At 43.8% G+C, this 18094-nt stretch overlaps 1 long non-coding RNA gene across 1 annotated transcript in view; it reads right to left on the bottom strand.

Moving 5' to 3' along the window:
• Positions 1–690: 690 nt before the first annotated feature.
• LOC134348322 (uncharacterized) overlaps positions 691–18094 on the bottom strand; it is a 35592-nt gene continuing 18188 nt past the window's right edge. Inside the window, exons 2-3 of the long non-coding RNA XR_010018392.1 lie at positions 6733–6803; positions 691–844 (exon numbers count right to left, since the gene is read on the bottom strand). This is a non-coding gene — a long non-coding RNA (uncharacterized LOC134348322). The remainder of the gene's footprint in view (positions 845–6732; positions 6804–18094) is intronic.

Raw genomic sequence — 18094 nt, 5'->3', positions numbered from 1 at the left:
TGATGGGATGGTTTGAGTATCTCAGAAACTGCTGATCTCCTGGGATTTTCACACACAACAGTCTCTAGAGTTTACAGACAGTGGTATGAGAAAGAAAAACATCCAGCGAGCAGCAGTTGTGAGGGTGAAAACACTTTGTTAATGAGAGAGGTCAGAGGAGAATGGCCAGACTGGTTCAAGCTGATGGAAGGTGATAGTAACTTAAACAACCAAGTATTACAACAGTGTCTGAAAACACAACACGTCTAACTTTGAAGATCTTTGGCCACTTTATTAGATACAGGAGACACCTGAGTGTATATGGGGGAAACACAAGCAATCTTTTTCCACTGAGGTTGGATGAGATTAGAAATAAAGGTCACAGGTCAAGGGTGAAAGGTAAAACGTTTCAGATGAGTACGAGGGGGAATGTCCTCACAGAGGGTGGCGAGAGTGTCGTCGTCATGGCTATCCCTCCAGGTCGAGGATGATAGTCTTCATTCTGAAGAAGTGGCCTACGGAGCGAAGATGCCTGTGCGTATATTTGTTTAACGTGTACTTGATGTTGCACTCCAAGAAGCACACGATACTTCACAAATCAACCAACTGATTCCAATGGCATGGAAACCACGACGATTGGAGCTGATGGATTTGCTGCAGTCTTCATCCGCCTTCACAGCCGTTGAGTTCAAAGTAACTTTGTCCGCCTGTTCCACCGTTGAGGTCTTGGTTGGATTGTTCTTTGTCAGGGACCTCACCCTCGACCTTACCGCCGTGGGTGACCCTACCAGGAGCATAGCTCCAGACGGCATCGCTCTCGGGATCACAGGACCACACAAGCTTCTCACCACAACAAGATGACAATCTACAGAGAGGTGAGAATGTGAAATGAGATGCCAAAAGAAGTGGAGGAAATGGGTCCAATTTCAACATTTAAGGAAATTTCAGTAAGTACATGGATAGGGTGGGGGGGGTGTGTGCTATGGTCCAGGTGTGTGTTGGCTGGTCTAGGGCAGGGGTTCCCAACCTTTTTTATGCCATGGACCCCTACCATTAACTTAGGGGTCCATGGACCCTGGGTTGGGAACCCCTGGTTGAGGTAGACTCACAGTTTGACATGGACTAGATGGGTCAAGGGGCCTGTTTTTGTGCTGTGTTGCTCTATGACTCTATGACTGAGGACTAACAAGATAAAGATATGTAACCTGGAGCTGAGGGAGCATTGGGAAATAAAGTTCTACACATGTAAGCTAATACAGGAAGTTAAATAAATCTGGAGTAAAACAGGAGCAGCTGACTGCCAGTTTCTTATCAGGTCTAGTCTCTAGGTGATCCTAGAATTCCCGGGTGGTATTTTTGTAAGCTCATGACTCCATTCAGTTGTATGGAGTCACAAAGTCCCTTTGGACCATTGAGTTCATGACAACCATCAAGCACCCAGTTAGATAAATTACAGTTTATTTTCCCCATATTTTAACCAATCCATTTTCTTTCTGGATTCTATTACAACTGACACAATAGAGGAAGTTACCTTCCTAACTCACACATCTCTGGGAGGAGCTTAGGAGAGGCAATGGCGCTGATAGCAACTCCTTTGCCTGCATCCTCGGAAACAGCTCTATTTCTCTCTTTAATATCTCTATTTTTCCCTTTCAGTGTTCTTTTGAAGACCCTGACCTGGAGTTACATGCTGACTTTGGTTCTTTGCGGGAATGGGACCTGCTCTCGAGGTCTCACGACTGGCTGTTATTTGATTTGCCGAAGACATGGCCTAGAGGATTAGATCGCCTTCGAGTTTCGGGATATTGTGGCTCTGGAGGCGGGCAGGCTCGAGGTTGGTGCCTCAGCAGGAAATCGGTGTGTCGTGGTAGACAGAAAATCTCTGGTTCTGTGCCCAGAGACCCGTGTTCTTTGGGCACAGAGCTCAGAAAAAGCGTCGCAATGGACTTTTAACATCGTAAACCAGTGAGTTGTTTGTTATGTCTCCCCTCTTGCTGTGAAACGGAGACACCTCTTTTTCCCTTAATAGGGAAAGAGAGAGCATGTGGTAGTCTTTGGGTACTGCAAGTCATATCCCTTTTGCCAATCAACTGTCCAGCTCTTGGCTCCATCCGTCCCCCTCCTGTCTTCTCCTATCATTTCGGATTCCCCCCCCCCACTTTCAAATCTCTTACTAGATTTTCTTTCAGTTAGTCCTGACGAAGGGCCCCGGCCTGAAACGTCGACTGTACCTCTTCCTAGAGATGCTGCCTGGCCTGTTGCGTTCACCAGCAACTTTGATGTGTGTGGCTGTGACTTCATTGATGTTTTGCTGCACGCTTAAGTGTTCAGTGGGGGGGGGGCGCTGATGCATTATTTTTTCTGGTGGGGATGGGGATTGTTGCTTTGCTGCTGCTTATGCGTGGGATGGGGGGCTGGGGGGGCTTTGGGGTTTTAACATTTGACTGTCATTCATTCTTGGGGCACTCCTCTGTTTTCGTGGATAGTTGTGAAGAAAACATATTTCAGGATGTATATTGTATACATTTCTCTACATTAAAATTACCTTTGAAACCAGAGCATCTGGAGGAAGCCCCAGGAAAAATCAATCATGTTTGAACTGGTGGAGCCCATACGGACTTTTCAATCAGAATGTAACGTCTTTTGTATGTTGACATCATATCTGAGCCTTAATTAAGTTTATTGGTATTGTGGAATGTAAAATAGTTCCCATTCTGGATTGGCTTTGACAGTTCCTAAATTGTCAAATTATTGACTTCAGGAGGCAGGACTTTCATATGATGAAAGACAGGATCGACTAGGCTTATACTCGCTGGAATTTAGAAGATTGAGGGGGGATCTTATTGAAATGTATAAAATTCTAAAGGGATTGGACAGGCTAGATGCAGGAAGACTGTTCCCGATGTTGGGGAAGACTAGAACGAGGGGTCACAGTTTAAGGATAAAGGGGAAACCTTTTAGGACCGAGATGAGGAAAAACTTCTTCACACAGAGAGTGGTGAATCTGTGGAATTCTCTGCCACAGGAAACAGTTGAGGCCAGTTCACTGGCTATATTTAAGAGGGAATTAGATATGGCCCTTGTGGCTAAAGGGATCAGGGGGTATGGAGGGAAGGCTGGTACAGGGTTCTGAGTTGGATGATCAGCCATGATCATACTGAATGGCGGTGCAGGCTCGAAGGGCCGAATGGCCTACTCCTGCACCTATTTTCTATGTTTCTATGTTTCTATATCCATGAGCCAGGCCTCGCTGGAGGATCAGTGGTACCGAGGATTGGCAACTTTAAATCCTCAGTGTTATTTCAGAGGAGCTGTCCTGGGCCCGGCAGGTATGTGAAATTATGAAGAAAGTACATCAGTGCCTCTACTTCCTTAGGAGTTTGTGAAGAGGATGTGGGAACGTTTCAATGATGGGGCTTAAGAGTTGGCATAACATCTAAAACTTTGATAAACTCCTATAGATGTGCAGTGCAGAGAACATTGACTTGCTGCATCACCACCTGGTTATGGAAACAGCAATGCTCTTGAATGGAACATCCTACAGGAAGTAGTGGATACAGCCCTGTCCATTACGGTAAAGCCCTTGACAGCCACTGGGTAAAGAACTGAGCACATACATCTACGTGAAATGTTGTCACAGGAAAGCAGCATCCATCATCACGACGCCCCTACCCCACCCCCCCACCAGGATATGCTCACTGCTGCCATCGGGAAGATGGTACAGGAGTCTCAGGACTCACGCCACCAGGTACAGGAACAGTTGCTGCCTCTCACCCATCAGGCTCCTGAACAAAGGGGATAACTTCACTCAACTTCACTTGCTCCATCACTGAAATATTCCCACATCCTATAGACTCACTCTTCATCACATGTTCTCGATATTTACTGATTACTTATTTATTATTATTATTTCTTTTTATATTTGCACAGTTTGTACTCTTTTGCACACTGGTGGAAAGCCCAAGTTGGTGGGTCTTTCATTGATTCTGTTATAGTAATTATTCTGCTATGGATTTATTGAGTATACCTGCAAAAAATGAACCTCAGGGTTGTATATGATGACATATATGTACTTTGATAATTAATTTACTTTGAACTTTTAAACTGGGTACAGAGTAGAATGTCAAAGTCATGTTTTTTCCATTTGCACAAGTACATGTACAGCAGTGCTAGGAAGTTTGTGAACCCTTTAGACTTTGCTCTATTTCTGCATAAATATGACCTAAAATGTGATCAGATCTTCATGTAAGTCCTAAAGCTAGATAAAGAGAAACCAGTTAAATAAATAACACAAAAACATTATACTCATTCATTTATTTATTGAGAAAAATGATCCAATATTACATGTATTTGTTGGAAAAATTATGTGAACCTCTAGGATTCATTTAAAGGGGAAATTAGAGTCAGGTGTTTCCACCTGTGACGGGGTCCTGAATTACCCCTATGAACTGTGCTTTTGAAAAGAGAGAGAGAGGTGCCCAACACAAACGCCTTGTTAAAAGGAGAGAGTTATTTAACAGCGACATTTTGTTTTTAAGAGAGAGAGAGAGAGACGCAGATAGCTTTGGATGATGTTATGGGTTTTCTGCAGCATACTTACATTTCTACAAGGACACTGCCTGCTTGGAAATTCTTACAGACAGAGAAGGGAGGAGCTGTTTGAGTGATAGCTAGTATTCCGCACAGTGAGATAGATAGAAGGTCAGATGATAAACGGACAGACACATGGTTTTGGACACTGAATGTACTTTGTTGTGCCCACAGAAAAAGTGGGTTTTAGAGGATCGATCAGGTGGATTGATCAGTGGCTCTTGCAGTGTGAAAAGGGAGTGACCGGTGGGGAGTTGTTTGTGTGTCTAACCCTCGCCTGGGTTGATAATTCCACCACAGAAGAACGGTCCCCTTTGTTGTTGTCACTGTTGGTAACTCCTAAAAGATTTTGGAGGACAACAGGAAAATCAACAGCGTCAGCTCACCTGAAGACTCAAATCTCTCCCTCTCTCTCTCTCTCCGTCACTACTCAACTCAATCCAACAAATTGAACTGAACTTTACTCATCATTGTAAGACTATCTATTTACCCCTAGACTTGAAGAAGCTTGATTTTCATATATTTAAACACACACACACACACACACACACACACACACACACACACACACACACACACATATATATATATATATATATATTCATTGATAACCTGTTTGATTTATCTGCATTTATATTACTGTATTGCGTAGTTACTAATAAATTAGTGAATAGCAATATAGCAATACTGGACTCCAAGGTGTTTTCCATTTCTGCTGGTTCTTTAACCCGTCATGGGGTACGTGACACCACCAGACTGGAAAAGGATCAAACTATTTCTAAAGAGTTTGGGCTCCACCAATCCACAGTCAGGCAGATGGTGTACAAATGGAGGAAATCCAATGCCATTGTTACTCTCCCCAGGAGTGGTTGATCAACAAAAATCACTCCAAGAGCAAGGAGTGTAATATTCCAGGAGGTCACAAAGAACCCAAGGTAACATCTAAGGAGCTACAGGCCTCTCTTGTATTGGCTAATGTCAGTATTCATGAGTCTACCATCAGGCAAACACTGAACAACAATGGTGTGCATGACAGGATTGCAAGGAGAAAGCCACTACTCTCCAAGAACATTGCTGCCTGTCTAAAGTTTGCTGAAGACCATGTGGATAAGCCAGAAGGCTATTGGAAGAATGTTCTGTAGACAGATGAATCCAAAATAGAATGTTTTGGCTAATATGAGAAGTGCTATATTTGGCAAAAAACAAACACTGCATTCCAGCACAAGAACCTCATCCCATCTGTGAAACATGGTGGTGGCAGTGTCACGGTGTGGGCCTGCTTTGCTGCCTTGGGACCAGGATGACTTGCCATCATTGATGGAAGTATGAATTCTGAACTGTACTGGCAAATTCTACAGAAAAAGTATTAGGGTATCCATCTGTGAACTGAAGCTCAAGAGAAAGTGGATCACGCAGCAAGACAACGACCCTAAACACACAAGTCAGTCTACCAAAGAATGGTTAAAGCAGAAGAAATTTCATGTTTTGGAATGGTCGAGTCGAAGTCCTGACCTTAATCCTATAGAAATGTTGTGGAATTATCTGAAGGAAACAGTTCATGCAAGGAAGCCCACCAACATCCCAGAGTTGAAGTAGTTTTGTAAGGAGAAATAGTTTAACATTCCTCCAAGTTGATGTGCAGGGCTGATCAACAGTTACCAGAAACGTTTGGTTTGAAGGGGTCACATCAGTTAATGAAAGCAAAGGTTCACATACTTTTTCCAACAAATACATGCAATATTGGATCATTTTTCATCAATAAATAAATGAGCAAGTACAATGTTTTTGTGTTATTTATTTAATTGGGTTCTCTTTCTCTAGTTTTAGGACTTATGTGAAGATCAAATCACATTTTAGTTCATATTTATGCAAAACAAGGAAAATTCTCCAGGGTTCACAAAATTCCTAGCAGCACAGTATGCACAGATGCAATGAAAAACTTCCATGTAGGAGTGTTACAGGCACATAACGTTATTTAAGTAGCATTCACAAGAAAAACATAGCTTAAACATAAATTATATACTATTTTTACCAGGAAGAACACAATTAGAACCAAAGAAGTTGATTTTAGTCCAAAGTATCAAAGTGGTCATAGTGTCGCTAAACTATTAATGATTAGGGTTGTGCTGACTGGTCAAGAACCAAATGGTTGAAAGAAAGTACCTGTTCTTGAGTCTGGTGCTGTGGGACTTTAGGCTTATATACCTCTTGCCCAGTGGTAGAAGTTGCAGCATCTACAGAGGGAAATAAATAGATGACATTTTGGGCTGAGATCCTTCATCAGGACTGTTCTTTTTTTTTGCAATTTATTTTTTATTGAAGTTCATCATCAAACAAACATTTCCATAAGATGTATTTCAGATACTGTACATATATATCATATAATCATATTTGCCACAAATCTCCACATAATATTTATCTGAGGCATACACCTATAAAAAAGAGAGGAAAGAAAGAACAAGCAAAAGGAGAAAACTATGTACAAGTAGGGAGTGATCTTTTTTTTACAACATAGTCATCGATTTGTGAGAATAAAATCAGGCCTATGAGGTGTTATGTAGTTGAACTATTTTTCCCTGTATGAATCAAATTGTTCCAGCTTATGATTAACAGATGCTGTTATCTTCCCCATTGTGTAAATGTCCATTGTAATTTCCATCCATACATTTAAAGTTGGGCTCTCCTGTGATAACCATTTCCTGGTAAGGGTCTTTTTACCAGCCACCAGCAGTATATTCGTTAAATATTTATCTCATTTCAACCATTCTTGAGGTACATACCCAAAATATATGGTCTTACTTTCTAAGGGTATTTCACATTTAAAAATGTCTTGTAGGGCATTGTGTATCCCACTCCAATAGTCTTTGATAACGGTGCAATCCCAGAAAATATGATAATGGTTTGCATTTTGATTTCCACAATTTCTCCAGCAAATAGGGAGGTTACTATCATAATGGGATTTCTGAGATGGTGTAATAAAATATCTTATCAAGTTTTTCCATCCAAACTCCCTCCATTTCTGTGAACTGGTACACTTCCATTGATACCTCCATATTATTGTCTATTCTTCCTCAGATATAATTATCTCTCCTTCCTTCTCCCATTTTGTTTTAATGTATGAAGTCGAATGTGTTTTATGATTTGACAAACCCTTATACACGCTTGAAGTGATTCTACTACCGTTATCACCAGGACTGTTCTAGAGTCTCAAACCAAAATGTTGAATCGTCACTCCTTTGTATAATTGCTGCCTGACCTGCTGAGTTTCTTCAGCATGTTGTGTGTTCTGCTTGAGATTTCCAGCATCTGCAGAATCTCTTGTATTGCAAATATCCATCACCTTTTGCTCCCATTTTCAAATTAAATTATATTAAATTTCATTATAAAACCTTAAACCATCGGGTTGGTCACCACTTGGAATAAGAGACTTTGTGCCTAGAATCAAATAAACCATGAGGTTAAGAGCTCACATCCAGTTGAAGTAGTTGATACATTTCTACCATGGTTTTGTTTAGTCTGGATGGAAGTGTCAAATACTAGAGGGCATAGCTTTAAGATGAGAGGGGTAATGTATGAAGGAGGTTTCCATGGCAACTGTTTAAGAGTGGTAGCTGCCAAGAACGTGCTGCAGGGGAAGTGGTCTAAGCAGAACAATCGCGATGATTAAGAGGCATTTAGGCAGACGCATGAATTGACAGGGAATGGAGGGATATGGATCCCGTGCAGAAAGATGAGTAGTTAAAATCAGCATTCATGGCCAGCACAGACCTTGCGGGCTGATGTACTGTTCGTTGGTTGTACTGTTCTGTGTCCTAGAACATAGACATAGAAACCTACAGCACATTATAGGCCCTTAGGCCCACGATGTTGTGCCGACTATGTAACCAACTCTAGAGACTGCCTAGAATTTCCCTACCGCATAGCCCTCTATTTTTCTAAGCTCCGTGTACCTATCTATGAGGCTCTTAAAAGATCCTATTGTATCCGCTTCCACCGCCGCCGCCGACAGTGCAATCCACACACCCACTATTCTCAGTGTGAAAGACCTACCCCTGACATCCCCTCGGTACTTATTTCCAGGCACCTTAAAACTATGCCCCCTCGTGTTCGCCATTTCAGCCCTGGGAAAAAGCCTCTGGCTATCCACACGATCATCTTTTACACCTCTATCAGGTCACCTCTCATCCTCAGTCGCTCCAAGGAGAAAAGGCCGTTCACTCAACCTATTCTCATAAGGTACGCCCTCCAATCCAGGCAATATCCTTGTAAATCTCCACTGCACTCTCTCTGGAAACTCAATTGCTTATGAAGTTATGAGTGTGTAAAAATGCCTGCGTTACCTTGCACAAAGTGATTAGGATGAACTGAAATAGTTGAGAGAAGAGAGGTATGGATCGTGAGTCCAAGAGCAGAGTCATGGACTGAATGTCCCCACCCTGCTCCACACACCCCGTGTGACCAAAATTACTGAAAGCTGAGTCAGCGTATTGTCAGGTACCTTCCATGTTATGGGATCTTCTTTAAGGATTGTTACCTGGTTGTGAAGACGAGCTTGTGAGTTCCTGAGATCCTCAGAGTGAGGTTGCCTGGAGTTTAGCTTCTGGTATGGTCACCCATGGTGGGAAGGTCAAGCGGGGAGGTTCCAGACAAAGAGCAATCCAACCCTGGCCTCAGTGGTGGATCTGGCCAAAGTTGATGACACAGCACAATGGTAGTGAAGGTAGAGGAAGGCTGCAACAATGAAGGTCCCCAGTTGTCTTGCACTCCATGCCACTGGACCTGACCCTGTCAAGAACTGTGTGGTGGCTGCCCATGCATCGGCTTCCCCACGGTAGACAAAATCATGCACGGACATTCTCCACGAGCCTCTACGGCCTCCTGAAGAGCCTGGTCCTCTGCAGTGGCTCCTTCATGCCAGGCACTGATGCAGCCGGTTACTGTTAACTATGGGAGACATTCTAACCAGCTGAAGCAGCATGGTATCAGAAACTCTGACGCTGGAGCAGCTCAGCGACACCTCGAGGAGAGCCTCTGCCTCGCAGCATCAACCCCGACCTTAGGCACTGTCTGTGTGGAGTCTGCACATTCTCCCTGTGATCATGTGGGTTTCTTCCCACATTCCAAAGACATGTAGGTTGTCCACTGTGTAGGTATGTGGTAGAACCTGGAGAGTTTGATGAGAACAGAAATGGGATTGGTGTAATATCAGTGTAAATGGATATCTGATGGTCAGATGGACATATTTCTGTGCTGTGGTGCTCTATGACTTGAATTCTCCAACCATGGGCCCTGTACTCTACCTGAAACATAGGACACTACAGCACAGTCCAGGCCCTTTGGCCCACAATGCTGTGCTGACATTTTAACCTACTCCAAGTTCAATCTAACACATCCCACCTATGTCACCCTCCATCTTTCTATCATCTATGTACCCATTTAAGGGATTCTTAAATATCCCTAATGTATCTGCCTCTACCAACACCCTTGGCAGGACGTTCCACACACCCACCATGCTGCGTAAAAAACCTACCTCTGACGTCCCCCCCCTTATACTTTACTCCAGTCTCACTAAAATTATACCATTTCCATCTTGGGAAAAAGTCTCATCTATCCACATGATTTATGCCTCTTATCATAAGACAAGGTCTCACACAGGAGATTAGTGTGCAAACTTAAAGCACGTGGTATTGGGGGTATGGTATTAATGTGGATAGAGAATTGGTTGGTAGACAGGAAGCAAAGAGTGGGAATAAACGAGACCTTTTCAGAATGGCAGGCAGTGACTAGTGGGGTACCGCAAGGCTCAGTGCTGGGACCCCAGTTGTTTACAATATATATTGACGATTTAGACGAGGGAATTAAATGCAACATCTCCAAGTTTGCGGATGACATGAAGCTGGGCGGCAGTGTTAGCTGTGAAGAGGATGCTAAGAGGATGCAGGGTGACTTGGATAGGTTAGGCGAGTGGATAATTTCATGGCAGATGCAATTTAATGTGGATAAATGTGAGGTTATCCACTTTGGTGGCAAGAACAGGAAAACAGATTATTATCTGAATGGTGGCCGATTAGGAAAAGGGAAGGTGCAACGAGACCTGGGTGTCATTGTACACCAGTCGTTGAAAGTGGGCATGCAGGTACAGCAGGCGGTGAAAAAGGCGAATGGTATGCTGGCATTCATAGCAAGAGGATTTGAGTACAGGAGCAGGGAGGTTCTACTACAGTTGTACAAGGCCTTGGTGAGACCACACCTGGAGTATTGTGTGAAGTTTTGGTCCCCTAATCTGAGGAAAGACATTCTTGCCATAGAGGGAGTACAAAGAAGGTTCACCAGATTGATTCCTGGGATGACAGAACTTTCATATGAAGAAAGACTGGATCGACTAGGCTTATACTCACTGGAATTAGAAGATTGAGGGGGGATCTTATTGAAACGTATAAAATTCTAAAGGGATTGGACAGGCTAGATGCAGGAAGATTGCTCCCGATGTTGGAGAAGTCCAGAACGAGGGGTCACAGTTTAAGGATAAAGGGGAAGCCTTTTAGGACTGAGATTAGGAAAAACTTCTTCACACAGAGAGTGGCGAATCTGTGGAATTCTCTGCCACAGCAAGCAGTTGAGGTCAGTTCATTGGCTATATTTAAGAGGGAGTTAGATATGGCCCTTGTGACTAAAGGGATCAGGGGGTATGGAGAGAAAGCAGGTACAGGGTTCTGAGTTGGATGATCAGCCATGATCATACTGAATGGCAGTGCAGGCTCGGAGGGTCGAATGGCCTACTCCTGCACCTATTTTCTATGTTCCTATGTTTCTATAAAATGATAAGACATAGGATTAGGCTATTCAGCCCACTGAGTCTGCTCTGTCATTTTATCATGGCAGACTTATTATCCCTCTCAATCCCATTCTCCTGCCTTCTCCCTGTAACATTTGATGCCCTTACTAATCAGGAACCTATAAATCTTCGCTTTAAATATACCCAATGACTTGGCATCCACAGCAGTTTATGGCAATGAATTCCACAGATTTATCACCCTCTGGCTAAAGAAATTCCTCCTAATCTCTGCCCTAAAGAGATGTCCTTCGATTCTGGGACTTGTGTCCTCTGGTCCTACTACAGGAAACATGCTCCCCACTCTATCTAGGCTTTTCAATATTTGATAGGTTTCAGTGAGATACCCCTTCATTCTTCTAAACTCCAGTGAGTACAGACCCAGAGTCATCAAACGCTCCCCATATGTTCATCCTTTCATTCCTGAGATCCTCCTTGTGAACCACCTCTGGATCCTCCCTAATGTGACCACACTCTTTCTTGGATAAGGGGCACAAAACTGCTTACAGAAAATGTGGTGAAGGCAGACACCAGACAAGGTAACGTGCAGGTCATTGGTTGTATGCTCCTGCAGTAACAGACGATGCGGGGTCTGTTAGGAGTCTCAGAGGGACAGCCCCCTTGGCCCAGTGAGTCCATGCTGACTAACTAGTCCCAATTTCCTGCATTTGACCCATATCCCTTTAAGACCCACCCCTCCCTGTTTCTACCCAATTGCACCTTATAAGATATTATTGTAAATGCCTCAACCACTTCATCTAGCAGATCATTCCATATCCCACCATCTTCAGAGTAGAAAAGTTGACAGCCAAATCAGTTTTAAAACTTTTCTCTTTCACCCTAAATTTATGCCCCATACTTTTAGACTCTATGTCATGCTCCTACTCAGAGTCTGAACCCGCTGACTATACAGTTTAGAGCCTCTTGTTTAGCACTAACAAATTTCCATAGAAGAATATAGGTCCTTCTTTGGTTCAAGGGCAACCTGTCCCTTTTCTACATGTCACCTCTACTCTAGAAGAGATCCCAGTAGTTCAAGAACCTGAATCCTAGAGCTGTTGAGCTCCAGTCAGTGACTGGATAGGCTGGGGCAGTGTTCCTTTGGAGCTGAGACTACGGGGTGACCTTATACAGGTTTAGAAAATCAGAGGGGCATAGCCAAATTGATGATCATAGTCTTTTCCCAGGGTAGGGAAATCTAAAACAAGAGTGCATAGGTTTAAGGCGAGAGAGGAATGAATTAAAGAGGAGCTGAAGGCAACTTCATATTGCAGTTGTATAAGACATTGGTGAGGTTGCACTTGAAGGACTATTTACAGTTCTGGTCACCCTGTTGAAGGAGAGACATCTTTAAGCTGCAGAAGGTGCAAAGTAGGTAGGGCTTCTCTCTTTGGCGTGAAGGAGGATGAGAGGTGACTTGACAGAGGTGGACAAGATGATAGGGGAAAAGATCGCATGGATAGTCAGAGACTTCCTCTCAGGACAGGAATGGCAAATTCAAAGGGGCATAATTTTTAAAGTGATTGGGGGAAAGTATGGGGGGAGGAGGAGGTCAAAAGTTGTTTTTTTCACACAGAAAACCAACCTCTGAGGTTGATCCTTCTCCGAGGATTGTCAGTTTGTTGTGGCTTGTGATTTCCTAAGATTCCGAGCCGCTGGAGTTCAGCCCTCAGGCGCTTAACTCCTGGTAGGTTCACCCATGGCGGTAAGGTCAAGGGGGCGGTTCCAGAGGGCAGTCCAAACAAGGTTTCAGTGGTGGAGCTGGCGGAAGATGATGACAGGTGGAGGAAGGCTGCAGCAATGAAGGGGCCCCGATCATCATGCATTCCATGTCACTGAACACTAACTTTGATTTGTCAAGGACATGCGGTGGCTGTCCATGCATCAGTCTCCCCACATTAAACAAAGTCACACACAGCGATTCTTCAGTAAAGTTCTCCTTTTGCACAGAGTGGTGGGTGCTTGGAACAGCCTGCCAAGGGTGGTAGTAAAGGCAGATACTTTAGGGACAATTAAGAAACTTTTAAATTATCACATAGGTAACAGAAAAATGGAGGGTTATATAGGAAGGAAGGGATAGATTGATCTTTGAGTAGGTTAAAATGTCATCACGAAAGGGCCCGTACCGTGCTGTAGTGTTGTATGTTCTACATTCTAAGATTTGGGAGACTAGGACCTGAGGGCATTAATTAAAAGGAGAAGCTGGGCAGGCCAGGACTTTATTCTTTGCAAACTAGCTGATTGAGGAGTGACCTTATGGAGGTGTATACATTTATCCTTTTTTTTCCATGAAGCAAAGGGTAATAGAGAAATTACTTTGCACTGAGGTTCCAGCTGCACTGTCTTAAGTGAAGGTCTGCCATAATTGTCTCAAGTATGAGAGACCTTATCAGGACATACAAAGTTACGAAGTGTGACGGACAAGATGCTGGCAGGATGCTTGCTCTGTTGGAAAAGTCTTGAACCAAGGGGAGCAGTCTGAAAGTATGGTGTAGAAAGGTTTGAACTGAGGTGAGGAGAGTGTCCCCACTTAGACCTTGGAGAATCACTGAAATTCACAGCCCCAGATGGCTGTGAAAGTTTAGTTATGAGTTCATTGAAGCTGACGCGGATAGATGAGCTTTAGGGGAATCAGATGATATAGCAATAATACTGGAAAAGGTCCAGTAGGCTTGAAGTGTTGGCTGGTCTCCCTCCTCTAATTTCTATATTCTTATTACTTAACAGAATCCTTCTCTCAGCTCTCAGAACCAAGCTCAAGTGGACAGCAAGGATTTCATACAATGTGGTAAAGACAATTGTGCCGATTTACCTGTTCTGTTCCTTCGACAGAGGAACCATTTGTTCTTTCCCTAAAATACTTCTGGTTTTCCCTTCTCTGGAATGGGCAGGCACCAGCGAGAAGTTTGCGGCTTTGTTCTGGAGATAGATGTCTGGATCTTAGCCAACGGACTGGATGTGGGATTAGTGGCTCAGATCCCCACGCAGAACATAAGCAAGAAGTGCTGCTGAGGTGGTTTTGAATTTCCCTCAAGGACACAGAAAGAACGAGAAAGTACAGAAATCCAACAGTACTGGGAAAAAGGAACAATTTAACAAATATCCCAGAAGGATTCAGCTCTCCAATATAAGGCTGTGTGAATCCATGAATAACTTCACTCTCCTCAGCAATGAGCCAATCCCATAACCTGTGGATTCACTTTCAAAGACTCTATACATCATATTCCCAATATTATCAATCAATTAATTTATTGATTTATTATGACTTTTTGTATTTGCACGGGTTGTCTTTTTACACGTTAGTTGTTTGTTAGTCTTTGTGTGTAGTTTTTCATTGATTCTGTTGTATTTCTTTGATCTACTGTGAATGCCTGCAAGGAAATGAACCTCAGGGTAGTACATGATGACATATACATTCTTTGATAGTAAATTTACTTAACTTTGAACATTAACTTTGAGTTGTGAGGGAGGGTTGCCAATTGTGAAGCAGTCCAGCTGTTCTCATTACACAGCCACAGTACATTAATACATGATATTATATTGCATGATTTGCCCATGACATGATATTACAGAATAATCTCTTGAGTCAATGCAGAATATCAGTATCACAAACAACTGACTTAAGACTGCCTTTTACCTAGGCTAACATGTAGTGAAATGTCCTTGAAAGAGTATCATGTTGAAGCATTCAAAACAGTACTTTGCAATCTGCAGTTCCTAACTTGCTGAATACTATCCTCTCGCCAGCAATCAGGCACAAGGACTTGAGTAACCAAATCTGTCAAGGGGTATAGTCTGGCAACATATGATGTGGTAGGTCAGAGTGCACCAGTCAGAAACTCCCAAGCTCCCTACCAAAAGTGTGCTAAAAGATCAGGTGGGATTAGCAATCATTCAGAAAAACAAGGGGAACAGAATGCATCAAAAGATTAAACCCATTATGTCAATGTGGGGCACCCGTGACCACTGAACAAGCATGCTACGTGAATATTTATCAATGTCAGATACTTGATTGTAATTTAAACTCTTAACCTTACAACTGCATTCTATAAATATTACACAAGAGAATTCCCTCCTTATGGCCATCACCCATCTTCAGTTAAAAATAAAGAGTTGCCCTAATTAATCCTGTGCTCAGTGATGCCCTTTACGTTAGACACCTTCTGAGCAAACAGGTTAGGGACACCTTCTGCCAGTGAAGGTATATTTTGTTCTCCTTCTTCACAATCAACATAATAAAGAATATCAAATGCTTCCTAACAGTTTTACCAATTTTGATAACCTAGCTGAGAACCAGAAACGTTCAAACAGTTGCGGATTTACAGCTGTTTGAGTTTATTAGCCTCTGAGTGGTCTGGTTATCTGCTTGTTTACAGCAGCTTCCTAATGAAAGTACTTAGACCCAAGGCATCAGATAGTAATACGGCATGGAAACAGGGACATGGGGCCAATTCATCCTTGCTGACCAATGTGCCCACCTCAGCTAGTACTATTTGCCTTCATTTGGGGTCCCTCCAGCCGAGATGCTGCCTGGCCTGCTGAGTTCCTCCAGCATTTTGTGTGTATTGCTCCTTCAAAACCTTTCCTATCCACATGTTTATCCAAACGTGAGACGTTGATGCCGTATAAGATGTTGGCGAGGCCTAATTTGGAGTATTATATGCAGTTCTGGTCACATACTACAGGGAAGATATCAGTAAGATTGAAAGAGTACGGAGAATATTTACAAGGCTGTTGCCAGGACTTGAGGACTTGAATTATAGGGAAAGGATGAACAGGTTATTCCCTGGAACTGTAGAAGCTGTATGGGTCCTAGTGACCTTCCCTTGGACAACATCGGTGGCGTGGAGAGGGGAGACTTGCAGCATGGGCAACTGCTTATCTTCCATACAACCTTGCCTAGGCCTGCGCCCTGGAAACCTTCCAAGGCGCAAATCCATGTTCTTACGAGACTAACGGACGCCTATATTCCCTAGGACGTAGGGGAGAGAGGGAAGATTTGATAGAGGTATACAAAATTATGAGGTGTATAGACAGGGTAAGCAGGCTTTTCCACTGAGGTTGAGTGGGAGTGCAACTCGAGCTCATAGGTTAAAGGTGAAATCTTTAAAGGGGAACTTTACTCAGAGGATGATGAAAGTGTAGAACGAGCTGCCAGCAGAAGTGGTGGATGTGGGTTAAATTTCAGCATTTAAGACGTTTGGATAGGGTACATGGACGGGAGAATGGGAGGGGTGTGGAGGATTATGGACCAGGTGCAGGTCGACTGGACTAGGCAGAATTGTAGTTCAGCATGGACTTAATGAACCAAAGGGTCTGTTTCTGTTCTATGACTCTCAGTTGTGGCTGCAGCTGCTGAAAGACTCTTTCTGCCCCAGTGTAAGGGCCCAGCGACTGAATCAAACACCCACTGCCCAATGTGCCAGCTTGTGACCAGGGGTTCTGAGACCTCACAATCCTGCCTCCTTCCCCACTTGCTGATCGCCACAGAACTTAATCTGGGATGCTAGTGTGGATTGCCTTAATGGAGAGTGCCTGTACGCAACAGTTTAACACGGTGGGGCTGATGCATGGGCAGCCACCACATGGTCCTTGGCAGATCGGGGTCAGGGTCCAGTGACGTGGAATCCTTCACTGCTGCAGCCTTCCCCCACCTTCACTGACGTTGTGATGTGTCGTCATTTTCCACCAGCTCCACCATCGAGGTCTTGATTGGATCCCTCTTTGTCTGGAACTTCCCCCTTGAAGTCACAGCTGTGAGTGACCCTACCAGGAGCTAAACTCCGGACAGCACTCTCGGGGTCTCGGGAACCCACAAGCCTCTCCACCACCGGGCAGCCCTATTTGGGAAAGGTGCCCTAAAAACCTTCAGACTGTATTACTGCATCCAGAGGGACTAGCATGTGCGGTCAGAGACAAAGAAACAGACCCTTTGGAGCCTGGAATGTGCACACTCTGATAGATAGTGAAATGGGTGATCGATCAGAGAGGAAAATTGTGATCATCGCCAGAGAACTGCAGAGATGCCAAATTGACCCATCTGCTCTTTCTGAAACCTGTCTGCCAGATGAAAGGCAACTGAGGGAGGTGAAGAGTGGTTACACCTTCTTCTGGAAAGGGAAGGCAACTGACGAGCCCAGGGTCCATGGTGTTGGGTTTGCAATAGAGAACCAGCTGTCAGTCAACTCTCTGAACTTTCTGTGGAGATCAGTGAATATCCCATGATGATCCATTTGACGTTAGCCAACAACCAGATGGCAACTGTCATGAGTGCCTATGGACCAACTCTGGACTCACATGAGTATGAAAAACAGACCTTTCATGCTTGCCTAGACATGACACTGTTGAACATTCCCAAGCAGGTTAAGATGATTCTCTTAGGGGTGTCATGGTCCCTTCTGGCAATTCCTCACTTTGCTATTTGCCTCAAGAATTGGGCCTCAATCACCTCATTTAGATTCCAGTCATTCCCAGGTTCCACTAACTACACGCGCCTGCTTCCCATCAGAAACGGCAGGATAAAAACCCTATGACCACAGCAAGAAGCCGCCCGTTCATTGGTCGACTCCTGTGAGAGTAAACCTTGTTTCCTATTCCTGAGAACTGTTAGTTCTAAGCTTCGCATCGTCTCCTGGATATCGGCTCCCCATTCGCGGAGGTGCTACGCCTAATGACTCTGCCTCAGCATCTGTG

This window comes from Mobula hypostoma, chromosome 6, assembly GCF_963921235.1.
Source record: "Mobula hypostoma chromosome 6, sMobHyp1.1, whole genome shotgun sequence".
Lineage (NCBI taxonomy): Eukaryota > Metazoa > Chordata > Chondrichthyes > Myliobatiformes > Myliobatidae > Mobula > Mobula hypostoma.
The sequence above is the reverse complement of the archived record's forward strand: the minus strand, read 5'-3'. Positions and strand labels throughout refer to the sequence as shown.